We start from the raw sequence: 15752 nt of genomic DNA on the forward strand, positions 1-15752 counted from the left end.
TTAACTTGGATTATAAACTGCTGAAGCCATTTATGGAGGGAAATAATTTGTGGATTTATTTTTTCCTTTCTCTGAAAAAAAAAAAAAACCAAACAACCCAACAACTGAGTAAAACTTAATCTTCTTACTGTATACATCCCTATAAATCCTTACATACTCAGCGGGATGTTGTGCAGTTTAATGGCTTAATTAGTGAAGGTTTATTAGGCTCTTCTGATATCCCTGTGTGAAAGGTGCTGTAGAAGTGCAAACTTATATTTCTTCCACCAAGTGAAGAATAAGTAACCAATAGAAAATAGATATTTATTTAGGTAGGTGAAGCATTCTATAACCCTTCCAGAGCTCAGGAAAACTCAAAGAAGAAACCAGACTGCTTAAAGAAGGAATTCGACCTCTCAAAGAAAAAATGAGACCGCCTGCTGCTGTAGCGATCATCTGCTGACAGCCCCGGATCTTTCTGGTAACCCATGTGCTATGGGAAGGGAAAGCATTTTCTACAAGAACCCCGTGTTTGTCAGCCCTACAGGGTGGTGAAATGTGCTTGGCAGCAGGGCTGCCCGCAGAGCCCCACAGTTTGAATTCCAGACGCTGGTAGCACTAGAGAAACTGTGCAGAGAATCCGGACTTGGGGACTATTTCTGGAAGTCCCCCTCATCCCACAGGCTGAAAATAGAAATAAATGCCCCAGGTCCTTGGCGAGCAAGGTAGCAAAAAGCCCCATTGGATCAGGTTCCCACCTATGTAAACCCAGCTCCGGAGTCTGCATGGAGTTGTCTGCTTTCTTTACACTTGTGTATGTGGTGTCCATTAGTAGCAGCAGTTTTAATCAGCAAACGCAGTCACTGATTTCCCCATATGCATGCAGCCTTGTTCCATGTGTTGGGCAGAGATGCTGAGGTGTCTAATCCTTCTCCCTGCTGATCTGGAATCTGGCCCACACCACCACCATGATTTATTTCTTAATTCTTTCCTCAGGAAGGAAACCTTGGGGCTGGAATGAGCATTCTAAGAACGTATCAGCTCAAAAGGTAATTGCAGGGGGAAAAGAAAGCTCTTGGGCTCACTGGGAGAGTCTGGAGACTATTAATGTGCTCTATTTGCCCAAGGGGATGCTGTTGGTGTGGAGAAGGGTGACAGGCCAGGATCAAAGGTGAGAAACAGCCCCCATACAGGGAAGGATGACAGAGATTGGGAGTCTTCTGCCTGCAGGGCAGATAAACTGAAGGAGGATGTGATAGAGGAGAATCAAATCCTGAGTGGCCTGGAAAAAAATGAATAGAGAGAGCGGCTCTCATTTCTCTGATCCATGGTCTAAGAGGTGTCAAACAAGCCAACATGTGGTGGGTGGGAAGGAAATAAAATGATATTCTGCACCCCACGTGCACTTCAGCTTTGGAGCTTGGGCTGCAGGACACTGCATATGTTAATGTGGGTTCAAAAAAGCAGTGGTGCAAAGTCCAGTATGTGAAGTGGCCAGAGGAAGCAAGGCAGAGGGTTTGTGGCAACAGATGTGGGGCACCTGCTCATGTTTGTAGGCAAGGGTGGGACACTGATCAGGAGAGGTGTCATGTGGAGTACAATGGGACTTTTTGCAATTCTGTTAGGCAGCATGTATTTTCCAAAAGCAAGCCATTTCTCCCATCCATATACTCCATATGGATGACTGTAAATGTAGACATTACTTGACATTCATAAGGGGAAACTGTGTGAATGACTAGGCAGTTTATCCACTAAGTCTTAAAATAGCATACATGCAAGATGTAAAGCCCATGTGGCTTGCTGAAGAGTACCCATGGAGTCTGGGCTGAAGACAGTAGCTGAACACAGGTTTCCTAGTTTTGATTTTATGATTAATTCTCATCCTTAATCTTTGATATAACAGCATAAAAACATCCTTATAGATCAACTACTTGACTCTGGTCCTTCTGAAATCACTTCCAACACCTGAGCCTCCTTAATGAAGACCTGTTGCCACTTCCTTGTCTCTTTCTTCTGTTTAGGTTTGCTGGACTTGTAAAATGTTGTCACAAGATGACTCTAATCCCACTCAGCCAAGCCTATGAAAATTTGACACACCACCTCTTACTTTGTTCCAGATCACCAAAGTGAAGAAGCTGGCTCTGAAATATGGACAGTGAATATAGAAAAAAAAAAAAAAAAGCTGATATAGCTATAAATCCAAAGCTATCTTCAGACCATCTTGGTCTTCTGATTCACTCTAGAGAGACTGACCACCTACTCGTATCTTCAGAGTTAGTGGAATTTGAAGCAAGCTAGTGCTCTGCTTTTAGCATAGGCAAAATTCAACAAATCCATCCAGCCTAGTACTTGTCTTGATTATATATATTATTTCCTGTATTCTTATCTGACTTTATTTTCACTCTTTCATAGCACAGGCTTTTCAAATGCAGTGCCGGCATTGCTTGCAGTCTGCCATTGCTTCTACACCACATTATCCCCATACATACTGAAGTAGCATACTTCTTGTCTAACAAGCACAGTAACTGGGTTTTGAAGCCACATTTAGCTAATGCTTTCGTATTTGAAGACCATTTAGGCCTCCCCTTTCAGCTTCGAAATTACAGTCCATATATTTGTGTCTATTTTCTCCCTCAAAACACCTTGTCACTGAATTATTCCATGCTGGAAATTTCTTATAACTTATCTCTTCCTCTGGCTTGTTCACACTTGAGGGTCACAGTTCTCTGCCTCTGATATCACCAACTCTCACTGTAAAAAGAGTTGAAGTCCCAAACTGCAGCAGGAATTTGAGGAGGAAAGGAAAAAAGGTCCTAGAACAAAACCATCGTTTTTTTCTTTTTCAGATAAACTATGGGCTGAAAAAGAGAGTGGAAGAGGTGATAGAAGAAAGGGAATGGGAGAGGTGAGTTGCAGCTTCACAGAGTGTGGTCACTGCTGATCAGAGTTTGTGGTAGCAAGCAGAAGTGTACCTCACATCTCACTTAGACTCATAGAGTCATGTTATCATTAAGGTTGGAAAAGTCCATTAAGGTAATCTAGTCCAACCAATCCATCACCATCATGCCCACTAACCATGTCCCTTCTTGTCTCATCTACATATTTCTTTGAAAACCTCCAGGGATAGTGACTATCACATCCCTGGGCAACCCGTTCCAACTTGCACCCTACACAAGTTTTGGTGCTCAGTTCCCCATTTCTGGTCAATATGGGGTTTCTTTAAGAAAATATGAGGTGGCAGCCCTCATCCTGCCTGTCTGATGGCAAGGTGCTCTATAACACACCTCTTAAATGCCACTCACAAAACACTCAACTGAGCATTTGTACTTGGGATCAGACCCCAAGGCAGATATTAAGTCAAAGCACACGTATCTTGTAATTAAACTGAATACACCTTAACAGATTTCAAATCCTTGAATGCCTTTTTCATAAGGATCAAAGAAAAGGATTTTTTGAGTGAGATAAATGGAAGTCAAAGAGGTTGAACATGGTTAACACTTTCTTTCTTGATGGTCTTACAGCTGGTCACACTCTACATCTAGCTGTGCTCAGCTGCACCCACATGTTCTGTTTCAAAGTCAAAATCAACCAGAAAAGCTTCTATTGTCCAGGCTGAGACTGGAATCCAAAACACATGAGGTACAATTTAATATGCCTCTTATTTTGCTGTCATTTTAGTAGCAGCTGGAAAAGAAAGGCAAGTATTATTCTCACAGGAAACATACACAGGTTACATAGTGCAGGTTGGAAATACATTACATCTAATTGAATTTCTTTTGGAAAAGCAAAAGCTTCACTGAAAGGTTGCAGTGTTTTGCCACATGTTGAAAATAATAAGCAGTGTTGTGGGGGCTCTGCAAAAAGCCAGAGCTGCATTGTATCCCAAGCCAAACCATATGTCATGACGGCACATGATGCAGACAGTGATAGAGAAATTGATGGAAGGAGGGTATGCCTAGATAAAAAGGGATTGTTGAATAGTAAACCTTAACCCAATACATCCAGTTTTCATCCAGGGAGCATGCCTGGTGCCTGGGAAATGGCATTTCCCAACAGCACACCTGGTTCACCACATCTCTGAAGCAACCTGGCCATGCAGGACTATGCAGGAGATGTCCCAGGTTGCTGTAGCAAGTTCATTAAGTTCAACCTGAATTGAACTGATTGCATCCCAAGATAGCAGCCACCTAAGTCTTCATTCCCCACAGCCTGGCACAACAAGTGACCTCCAAGAAAATTACTGCTTGCTGAGCAGGAGCAAAAGCAAGCACTCACAGGTCTCACAAGCTGTGAATTTGCTGCCTTCTTCATATACATTTTTATATTAGAGAAAAATCCAGTCTACTCTCTTTCATTCCAATTCTCTTTTTCTGGACTCATTTTAATCAATATTACTAAGCCATCCATGAGCAGGGGATGCTCACAGACTGCAGTGGAGTTAGTTAGCTTTTCCATGCAGTTTTCATATATTCATGGAAACACAGAGTCATTTGAGTTGGCCATCTGATCCAACCCCCCTACAGTGAACGAAGACACCCACAGCTCCATCAGCTGCTCAGAGCCTCATCAGCTTGACCTTGAGTATCTTCAGGGGTGGGGCATCCACCACATCTCTGGGCAACCTACATTTGTCAATCCCAGGTTGGATGTCTACTGTCTCAAATCAACCATTTAATAAACTGATGCCAAATGCCTCCCAAATGACAATTCCTCTTTTGATAAACAGCATCTGCTGAACTTAAAGATATGTGGGTGAATCACACCCTGAACCCCAGATGAGCACACTGTGTGCAGTGATCTGGTCACTGCTTTATCTGCGCATCTCTACCATGTGCAAGAATCATGCAACCTCATAAAAAATTCCCTTCTTTCAGTAGATACATGCTTTTAGGAAACTTGTCAAACTTTAAAAATACCAGATATTAGTTCATAGAATCATAGAGTTTTTGAGTTGGGAAAGACCACTGAGATGAACAAATCCAACCCCAACCCATCTCACCATGCCCACTGACCATGTTCCTCAGTGCCAAACCTCCACAGTTCTTGAACACCTCCAGGGATGGGGACTCCACCACCTCCCTGGGTAGCCTGTTCCATTATATTAGGACATCATGGTTTTAAGTTGAGGGAGGGAAGATTTAGGTTAGATATCAGAGGGAAGTTCTTTATAGAGAGAGCTGCCCAGAGAGGCTGTGGATGCCCCATCCCTGGAGGTGTTCAAGGCCAGGTTGGATGGGGCCCTAGGCAGCCTGGTCTGGTATTAAATGTGGAGGTTGGTGGCCCTGCATGTGGCAGTGGGGTTGGAGCTTCATGATCCTTGAGGTCCCTTCCAATCCTGGCCATTCTGTGATTCTGTGATCCTGTGATCATCACTGTTACCCCAATGCTGTGTTTTGCTGCACCTGTTATTAATCCCTCCAATGTTTGTGTAAGATAAATTACTGCACTTCAGATTGTTTAATGCTGATGTGAAATGGAGTTTGTCCATCCCACTGAGTTGCTAGGCAGCCTTCAAAGAGTGTTGTGCATTTCTGGTGTGTTGTTTAGCAGGTGAAATTATTAAGGAAGCATAAATGAAAAGAACAAAACTGAGCAGACCCATTTTTAGATTGGGCAGCTGCTCAGTACACATGCTTTTGTACCCATGCAATGAGGCAATGACATCTGCTTTAAACACAGCACTGCTCACACAGGGAACCCATGCACCCATGGCACACACAAGTGAATGTTGCCTGCATCTCTGATTTCCTTGTGTGTTTATTCAGCTGCACGCACATATAACCCTTTTAAACATTAATACAGAGCAGTGCTCAGAGGAATACGGTACATCATGGAGCAGTGTGGCTGCCACTCTGACATGCATGGGACATTATTTAGGACCAGCCCCAATAAATGATATAGGTAGGTTTGGGCACTTTTGAAACACCAAAAGAAGGTGGCTGGAGAACCATCCATCTCCTCTATGTGAAATGGGTTGCTGTGCTCCTGGCATTTTTACAGGCTTAATGCATTGGCTGCTTAATGCAATAACAAACAAACAGCTTGAGCAACAGGACCTGCAGAGGAGACCCTACTACTACTACAAGAGTGTGCAAATCACTGAGTTTCTGAGTAGCAAATTATACAATTAGTGAGCAATGAGATACAGCACTTACGACTCTGTTCTGAAATGTTTCAGCATGTTTTTCCCTCTTGGAATCCCCAGATGGAGTCCCTTTGCTGTACAGTTCTCTCCCACTTTTCCCCAAGGAGCAGCTCCTCTTCCATTGCATGGCACTTTCCAGAAGGAAAATGTCAGTCTGGGAATTTTAGAAGTTTCAGAACAGCTCAAATTTTTCATCTCGCGAGACACACCAAAATAACGATTATCAATTAAATAGGATACGTTGTCAAATCCTTACCACTGGAACAAGTTTTGCAAGAGCAAAGCACTGCTGGAGTAGGCTTGGGGTTAGCAATATGCCAGGCTTATTTCTGATATTTTTTGACGTTATTTCAGATAATTACTTTCTTTTTTTCCTCCCCAAACTGACTGTCCAAGTCATGACCCCGCTTAAAAACGACCAGCTGTCAGGATGCCATACCCTGTGATACTTTATATCAATGCACGATAAAAGTAGTAGAGCACTGGAAATTATATGAAGTAATGGAGATTGTGGGCTCATTGGGCATTGGTGAGGACGGGTTGATAGTTGGATTGATCATCTTAGAAGTCATTTCCAACCTTAATGATTCTATGATTCCATGGGAGCAGTGCCCTGCTCCTTTGAGAAGAGCAGGATTTCCCTATGGGAGCAAAGGATTACTGGGCCCATTTGGAATGGCATGTGAACAGAAACCTTGGCAATTTGGATGGAGTCTGACATGACTGGAATTTTGACACGTTTGCATGTTATGGATTTGGAAGGAACACTTTACATTTGTTCAAAATGATTCTTTGACTTACAAAATAAATAAGAGGAAACAGACTTTCACAGAAACAAATAATGTCCTGAAAATGCCTCAAAATGACATACTGTTGTTTTGTTTTGGTAGTACATACACCAGATTCTGTCAATTTATTCAAAGGTGAAATAACATAATGAAATAAACAATGATGTGTGTGCGTGGTGCCCAGGACATGACTCCATCTCAATGCCTGAACTAGAGTAGAGAAGTGTCTTATAAGTTAAAGGTTTGACCTGGTGTCTGTTCAAGTTCTCTTCCAACCTGAGTCATTCTTTGGCATGTCTCTTTCCAGTGACTCCAAAAAGTGGCTAGCTCTTCTGCAGATGTCTGCATGGAAGGCATCTAAGACAAGATGCCCTCCAAATGCAACTGCATCATGCTGCCCATAGAAAACATACATGGTGAATTAGAGGCTCCATCGGCCCACAGCAGTTTTCCAAGCACTGATGCAGGGGCAGCTGCCCTCGCTGCACAGGGAACTGGTATAGAAGAGAGATCACGGTTCTCTGGGGTCCAGCATCACACAGCGTGGTTGGAAGATGCACACTGTCACTGCATTGTGTTTACCATTTGCTGTGCGACCTCATGCAGAGTTGCCTCATACATCAGATGTTTGGGAGATCTGAGTCTATTCAGCTGCACCATATAAGGGGATTTCAGCAGAGCAGAGCCTGAATGATGCCTGTTGGGTATTATCTGTCTAACCCCTTCGAACTGGATTATCTCTTTTACTGAAATCTGTTCCATATAAGGGACTGGGAAAGGGCTGTGCTTCTCAATCTGCTCATGCCTTGGAGTGATGAAAGGAGCGTGCGCCTGCAAGGACTTGGCTCCAGCCCCAAAACCTCCCCATGCTGAAATGGCTGCAACAGTTGGTGTGGGAACCCATTCCCTCTGTGGTTTGCCACCCTCCAGTCCTTTCACATGAACGTTCCTCTGGAAAATGGGTAGCTGGGATTAGATAATTGTCAGATGCCTGATTGATTGTCAGATAGGCCAAAGGGTTGGATCCAGGATATGAAAATGGCTCTGGAGCATATAGTAGCTGGAAGAAGTTATCACTCAAACATGGCCATCACCACCCACAAAATGGCATGGTCAATTTGGTTGTCATGGAAATGCTACAGTGAAATTTGACATATGGAAAATGCACTGTCTGAATTATTTTGTATGCACTACAATTCAATAACTATTGGTAAGAATGTGGTACCTCAGTGAAGAAGAGACTTTGTGAAGCATGCTCATTCCTGGGATGCTTGCTAATAAGTGAATGGCACAAAACAATCCACGGTCAAAGCAATTTTCTCATCCCACCCCCATTAATATGTGGTCTGTTTTGTATAGAAGTGATTCATTATAGAATTTTACTCCCATAAAAGCTCTTATATCCTCCTTTTGTACATATGCCAAATGGCAAGGAAAGTCAGAGGCAATTAAAACAAATATGGTTTGAATTACCGGTCTGTTCCCACAAGGCTGTGTGATGCTTTAAGATGCACAATAAGGCAAACTAAATGCTGTAGATAGGCCAGCTTCTTAAAACAGGATTGCTCCTGGCTACCTCATGCTCACTCCCTTTCCTTCAGCAAGGCTATTCACAGTCTTGACACAACACTTGGTGCAATGTGGGTGCAATGTGTTGCACCTATGTCCAGCCCTAGCACCTCCATCCTGCACCATGGAGCTGCATCTGCTCAAAGGCCAAGTTTTGTTTCTCCAGCTCAATGACAGCAGCTAAACCCAGAGTGTCTTTGGTGTGGGTGACAGTGGCAGGGAACAAGTGAGAAGCTGCGTGCTTGCAGAACAGGAAAGAGAGCAAGAACACTGAAGCAGCAAAGGATGAGGAAAAATGAAAAAGGTTTTCCCTTCGACCTCCGCTGTCACATCAGATCAGGCAGGCAGAAAAGGTCAGCACATTTATTATTTCAGTACTGTGTTTGCCCCTGTGACCTTTAGGTTGTGTCACACTCCTCACTGCTATTAGACAAATGGGTCAGGATTTGGGGGAGCACCACTTCTTATGCCAGCATAGAGAACAGTATGATCCAAATTCAAATTCATTCTTGTTCTAAGCTTCAGGATGCACGAAATCTTTCCATTCTTTTTGGAATAGAATTGAGAAGATTTAATAATTCTGCATATGCAGAATGCCCTGGACAAGGAGGTTGATCAAAATAAACCTTTAACACTTGTGATTTGGTATCTATGCTAAGAGTTAAGGCTGCATCAGAAGATCATGGAGAAAGACAACATCTGGACATCACTACTGGGCTTCTCTATCTTATAACAAATTTCTCTTCTGCACCATTTCAGTTCTTTATCTTGTAGTGACTAATTCCTTAAACTTTGTACTCAGCTCATTTCCAGGAAATCCTGGGCTAAACTCTGCACTAGAATTGCATTCCTGATGACTACTGGGTTGGACACGAGTGGAACTTTACATCACAACATCTCTGAGTCGCCAAGAACCTCATTAATCACCAGTGGAACGGACACTGTGGCACTCTGCTTTACACAAGATCACAATCCTGTACTTTCAGATCTGTTTAGTATCCGTAAAGGCCAGGGCTTGGTCTACATCTCACACGCTGGTTGCTTTGGCAAAATACACACAACAATATGAATGAATGAATTCACCAATTCCCACCTGGCTTCTGGCCAAAACTGTCTATAGAGAATTTTCGTTTCACTAACATCTCCTTTTTAACCAAAAGTTGGAAAACATAGTTTGAGAAAAGTGGAACAAAATGATGTCTCTAGAATGGTCTGTGCCGTTGGTATGCAGTAAATTGGGAAAAGGAGAAATTTACTGTTTTGTTTGTCTGTCAATGAAAGTTAACTAGGCAGCTGCATTGCAAATTCATTGAAAGCAATGACATTTTGATATCTTGTGTTATTTATTCATTAAAAATTATTACAGGGATTTTTCCTTCGCTGTCCATCTTCCATCTTGTGTACAGCTCTGCTCTCCATAAAGGAATGAGTGCCTGGTAGGACACTGAAAAAGCTGCTGCAAGGCAGAGGAGAGGGAAAGCAGGAGGAACAGGCTTACTTTTTGGCTATAAATTTTACATTGGAGCAAAGAGCATCCCAGACTTTGACTGCTCCCTCCATGTTGACTCAAAGTAGAAAAGGGAGGTTAGACCTAGTGCAACTTGAGATTGCAAGACTTTCAATCAGGAATTTTTATTTTTATCATTCCATTTCACTCCCATTTAATATTTTTGGTTTTTTTGGGTTTTTTTTTCTGCAGGAGACCTGTTTCCACACGCTTTCAAACCGATATTTGCTGGTGTTAAGCACGAAACAAGAGCTGCTGATGCTCATCTAAATGCTATGCAGAATCATAGAATCATTTAAAGAACCCTTAAAGACCATCTAGTCCAACTCCCCTACAATTAACAGGGACACCCACAGCTTGAGACTTTTTCCAACAGAGATATTTTAAATGTTTTGCTTGCAGTGGAAATTTGTCCTGCAAGCTAATTACCAGATTCTCAAGGTCTGACTTCCCATAACTTGCTTGCAGTACTACTGCAGGGCTGCACTGCAGTGCAACTCCTTCAGTGAAACAGTACAACATTGCGCTGGTGCAAGAGGAGATCAGAGGCTTACTGTCTGGTTCTTTGCTTTAGAAAAATAATTCGGGTTGTCTTGTACAAAGTGTGAATCATTGGTTCATGTTACTCTGGTCTGCTTTTTGGGGACACACCATGTCTTGACATCATCCCTAATTGCTCTTCTGCTAATTAAGCAAGAGTTTAAAGCCATCCCCCCTCATCCCATCACTATCAGACCATGTAAAAAGTTCCTCTCCTGCTTGTAAACTCCCTTTAAGTACTGGAAAGCCATACATTCTGGAGCAAAAAAAAAATTATTGCACCCAGCAAGCCAAGGAGTGTGCACAAGCAATGCTATGCTGCTCTAGCTGGTCTTCAGTTCAATTGTGTGTCATGTGTGGGTCAACAGATTGCCTCAAGCCTCAGCCACGTGTCCTCCATCAGGGGTAAAATCAGGAGTTTATGAGCACCAACTGGAACTATCATTATAATAACTAAATGAGCAGGCACAACCTCCTTAAGAGGCTGGAAAGCATTGATTTGTACCTGATTTACTGTTACTTATGCATGCATCCAGCCTGTCTCTTAGAAATGGATGCACAGTCTTCATCTGATCGTACTCGTAAAGTTAAGTACTTCAGAGCTTGCAGGCTTTGGGCCTAAATCCATAAGAGCAAAGCTTCTTGCTGCATTCCCTGAATTTGTCAAGACCAGAAACCGTTATTTCATCTTGAAGCTTCCCAGACGCTCAGTCTATGCTTTCATAAGAGGATGACCTTAAGCCCTCGACATATTCTGTTGAAAAGTGATTTAAAGTTCTGGCAGAAAGGCAGTTTTTTGTGTTTTATTTTTGTTTGGTTTTGTTTGTGGGTTTTTTTTTTTTTCTCAAATTAAAACACAGCAAGTAAACATAAGCTGCTGCCTTTTTACGGCTCTTCACTTCTTCTAGTAGATGGATTCCTTGGGCAGACAGGTAAGACACAATTGAATTTGTGAGCCTAATGCATATCAGCTTATGCACCCTAGACCAGCTCCCAAAACTGTGCATCGCACCATCTGTCGTGCATAGGTGGATGGTAACGGCACAAAATTCATGCTTGGTACACAGAAGAAAATCATTAGCACTGGAAAGGGTGCTGTTACCTGAAGAAAGGCAGCGTATGCCTCAGGGAACAAAAGCTCATTAGAGTGCTAGTCTCTGTTTCCTTTATTGTTAACCACCATGTGTAAACATAAGCCAAAATGCCTATTTAAGGGATGTGCTCACACATGGATTTCAAGCACTTTATAGACATCTGTTCTTGCCAAAAGCTGTTCTTCATTTCCTTCACAGTGCTTGGGCTTTCCCTCCATATTTCCCCACCTCTCGGCTTGTGGGACTCTGTAACAACACGACCGTCTGTCACACCTCAGTTTCTTGGTTCAGCTCCTCAAAAGCCATCAACAAAAGCCATCAGCTACCTCTCAGAAGTTGTCTGCACTGTAATGCATCTGGGCCCCAGTGCAAAGAACAGCCTCAAAACCAAGCAGCTTCCAGGGGCTGTCAATATAACCAAAGGCCCAACTCATATCAACCATCCTTTTGTTAGAAATCACAGAATCACAGAATCATTTGAGTTGGATTAGATGGCCTTTAAAGGTCCCTTCCAACTCCCCTGCAATGAACAGGGACACCTACAGCTCCATCAGGTTGCAGATCACCTCGTTCCACGAATACTTGCACTGATCCAGGTCGACCCGAACATATGAGGGATGAGCTGTGCATCCAGATAACGGGGTTAGGACAATGTTCCCTCCATGTGGAAAAGCATGCTGCTGTACAAAAACCTCCAGGTATTTTCCAAATGAGACATCTTCAACAGGGGTCATGTTTTTTCACTGTGTTTTCACTGATCAGACCAGATGATGACACATCCCCTTTCACTAAACAATATATTTATAAATATTTTGTTCCATAACGAATGTATTGATCAGGAATACCCGAGACCATACTAGTCCTAGATAAAATTGCATCTTGGTCTATAAATTGAAACTTCTATCAATACTTATCAAAGCATAGAACATGTGTTCCAGTAAGAGTTTATAAGTGACTTAGATGATTATGTGCGGTTGATGTACAACAAAACCATCTGAATTATGAACTGTGTTAAGAAGAGGTAATTAAATTTTAGAGGTTAAGGCTGCCAGTGCTTTGGACTTCGATAAATACAAAGTCAAAAAAGGCATTTCTGGGAACATTAGCATCTGTTCAGCTGCTCCATGGATGTATATAAGGGAACAAGCCTATTCTTCACAAAAAGGAATTTGTATTTTTATGGATCGTTATTCCAGAAGAAGCTGCTACACATGGCAATGGGAATGCAGAGGGAATTAAAAGACAATCAAATCACACATCATATTGATTTCCTTTCCTTGCATTTTAGCTCTCAGATTTATGGAAGCGGTTATAACGAAGTGTCTGCCAGCATCTTAAGTCAAAGCCTTAGATGCCAGAAGTTTCATACTGCCGTTGTTATTACTCAGAAAGGCTAAACTTTCAGACTACTTTATCAATAGCACTTAATGAACAACCAGTGGAAAGGGATAAATTCCTGTAGAGTCTGATTCATCCTGAGATAACTAAATCAGGAGATGAACTGTCCTTTGTAAGACACCTTCCTCTCAACATTGACTGCTAACAGATCCTTCAGCATCTAGCTTCAGATGAAACAGCATTACAGGAAACTCCATCCAGAAAGACTGAATGAGACAAGAGACAGTGCCTCGTTCAGTCTGTGCAACTGGGTGTTGCTCCTGTCTTCCATGCTGCACATGGCAGTCTTACTCCAAGCAGTAAGAATTGTTTGTGTATTGCTTGGTCCATCCATACAGATGATCAAAATCACAGACCAGAGCAGGAAAGCTCTGAGCTGCTGCTCCTCAAGCAAGAGAGCTGTTCTTTGATTCTGGCTCACAGAGCTATTGAGATGTCCAGAACAAGGAAACATAGCTGCTTCACTAGGCTAGGGTAGCTGATGCCACGTATTTATGTCCATGTTACACTGTGTACCTTCCAAAAACATCCTCATGATGTTGCTGCAGAGTCAGTGCACTGTAGTCACTTCTTGAACAGGTGACGGATGAGCTGCTTTCTTTTGCTCATTTATTCTGTATCTCTTACTTTAAAAACAAGAAAGCATTTAGTGGCATGATTGTGCAGCCATAATGGTTGGAGTGTTCTCCTAAGGGAAGGCTTTTGCTCAGATTCTGGCTCCCAAAAGTCCTACACTTGGAGAAAATGAGTTTTCAAGGTTTCTTCCAGCTCCATTTTTTTATGAAAGGCTGATTTCTTATTTCTATGAAAAGGCACATTTGTCACAGGCTTATTGTGCACAGTTGTCAAGATTACAAGAACTGTTCCTACTGCTTTTGGTGTTAGCACAAATAATTTGTAAAACCAGAGGAGTCATTGTTATTTGTGGACTGCCTCAGAGGATGCTTTCATATTTCCTCCTAGATTAAAAATTGCATGCACAGAAGCATAGCAAAATTTGGACCCTTAAAAAAAGCCTCACTTCTTCCAATATGTAAACCAGATGTGCTTGTGATGTCTAAGCTAACATACAATCACTTCAGTGAAATTAAAGAGATTTCCCAGATGGATGAGGATTTAAGCAACTAACCTGGGTCATTCCGTTCTCCTAGCTTCCCAAAGTACCTGCTGCCCTTGGAGCCTATCTCCTTCAACCCTTCTGAGCTGCATCCTCTCCAGACAGGACTATTTTGATGACTCTTACAGTAACACTTGTTCAGAAGACAGAACATACAGTAAATAATTTATTCTCCAAGAACCCCATCATAAGGTTCAGGTTGGATATTAGGAAATTTTTCTTCTTCAAAAGAGTGATAATGCACAGGCTGCCCAGCGGGGCGGTGGAGTCGCTGTTCCATGGAGATGTGGCTGTGAGGGACATGGTCAGTGGGCACAGTGGGGTGGGTTGGACTTTGGAATCTCAGTGGCCTTTTCCAACTTTTATGATTCTGTGATTCTCTAAGTGTTATCATCTGCCTGAGAATGGGTTCATCATGTGGTGTTTCTGCTTTGCCTAGCACTAAAAGATTCTACTTGTCTTTCTGTAGATAAGATGCTAAATGCCATTCTCTTCTGAAAATCCAAGGCTACATTTCTGGCTCATGTGTCATCTGAGTGTGAAGCAGTGCAGGGATACGTGTGTAAGTCTGCAATCAGCACCAGAATCAAAGAGCACAGATCTCTCTTACTCTTATTAATCACATTGTGATTTTTAGCATTAAAATCTGATGGTGGGACATCAACCATCACTGGTCCTACTGGTGAATAGAAGACTCAGGCTAACAAAAAAAAACACAGACAAAAGAAAAAAAGAACACAGAAGAAAGAGCAGGATCAGATGAGGAAAAAAATGTGAGTAAGAATTAAAAATAATGTCATAACTTGCAGTATCCTGAGATGAAGTAGCAGTGAAGCACTGAACACATCTCTCAGTGGATCCCTTTTGCTGAGGGATGTGTTCTAGCACTGCAATGCCCACTGGCGTTGGAGACCATTACATCAGCACCGTGGAACAGTGACCTGTCTTTATATGTTAAAATTCAACTTCTTCCTCAGACAAAAATGATGCTCCTGGACCAGACAGTGTTAGAAAGGGTCTAGCTCTAGTTCTTAGCCTAAAACACATCAACCCCCTTTGGTTATTCCCAACAACTCAACCTCCCCGTAGCTCCCCCATATCTAAACCAACCTCACCAGCAGAGGTTTCTCTCTATCGTGTGCCCATATGTAGCCCAGAGCCAAGTTTTGCAATGAGGCTGACAGGAGAGTAGACCTCTATTAAGAGAGGTGGCTGCAAAGAACAACACAGTGATTAAATGCAAAATTGAAATCATAATGAAAATTGGGGCACTGAAAAGAAATTTTAATTAAGTAAGGAGCTGCAAATCAAACAAATGTATTCATTATTTAATCAACTAGTGAGTGCAAAAATCTCAACTAATCAGGAAAGTCTCAGGGAGCAGATAAAGAAACAAATCAAGGAACCAATTTAAAAGCCATAAGAAAATAGCACACATCCACATCATAAAGTAGCATTTGTCTGAGAAATAGAAGCTGGTTTTTTTTTTTTTCGTTGCTGTTTTGCTTTTTTTCTTCTTTCCTTTTCCCTACAAACTCTCTCTGTCTCATCATTGTATGACTTTATGGCTTATTAAAAAAAAAAAACCCAAACAAAACAACACACAAAACAAAGA

The sequence above is a fragment of the Lagopus muta genome, chromosome 7, assembly GCF_023343835.1.
Source record: "Lagopus muta isolate bLagMut1 chromosome 7, bLagMut1 primary, whole genome shotgun sequence".
In the NCBI taxonomy this organism is placed as follows: Eukaryota; Metazoa; Chordata; class Aves; order Galliformes; family Phasianidae; genus Lagopus; species Lagopus muta.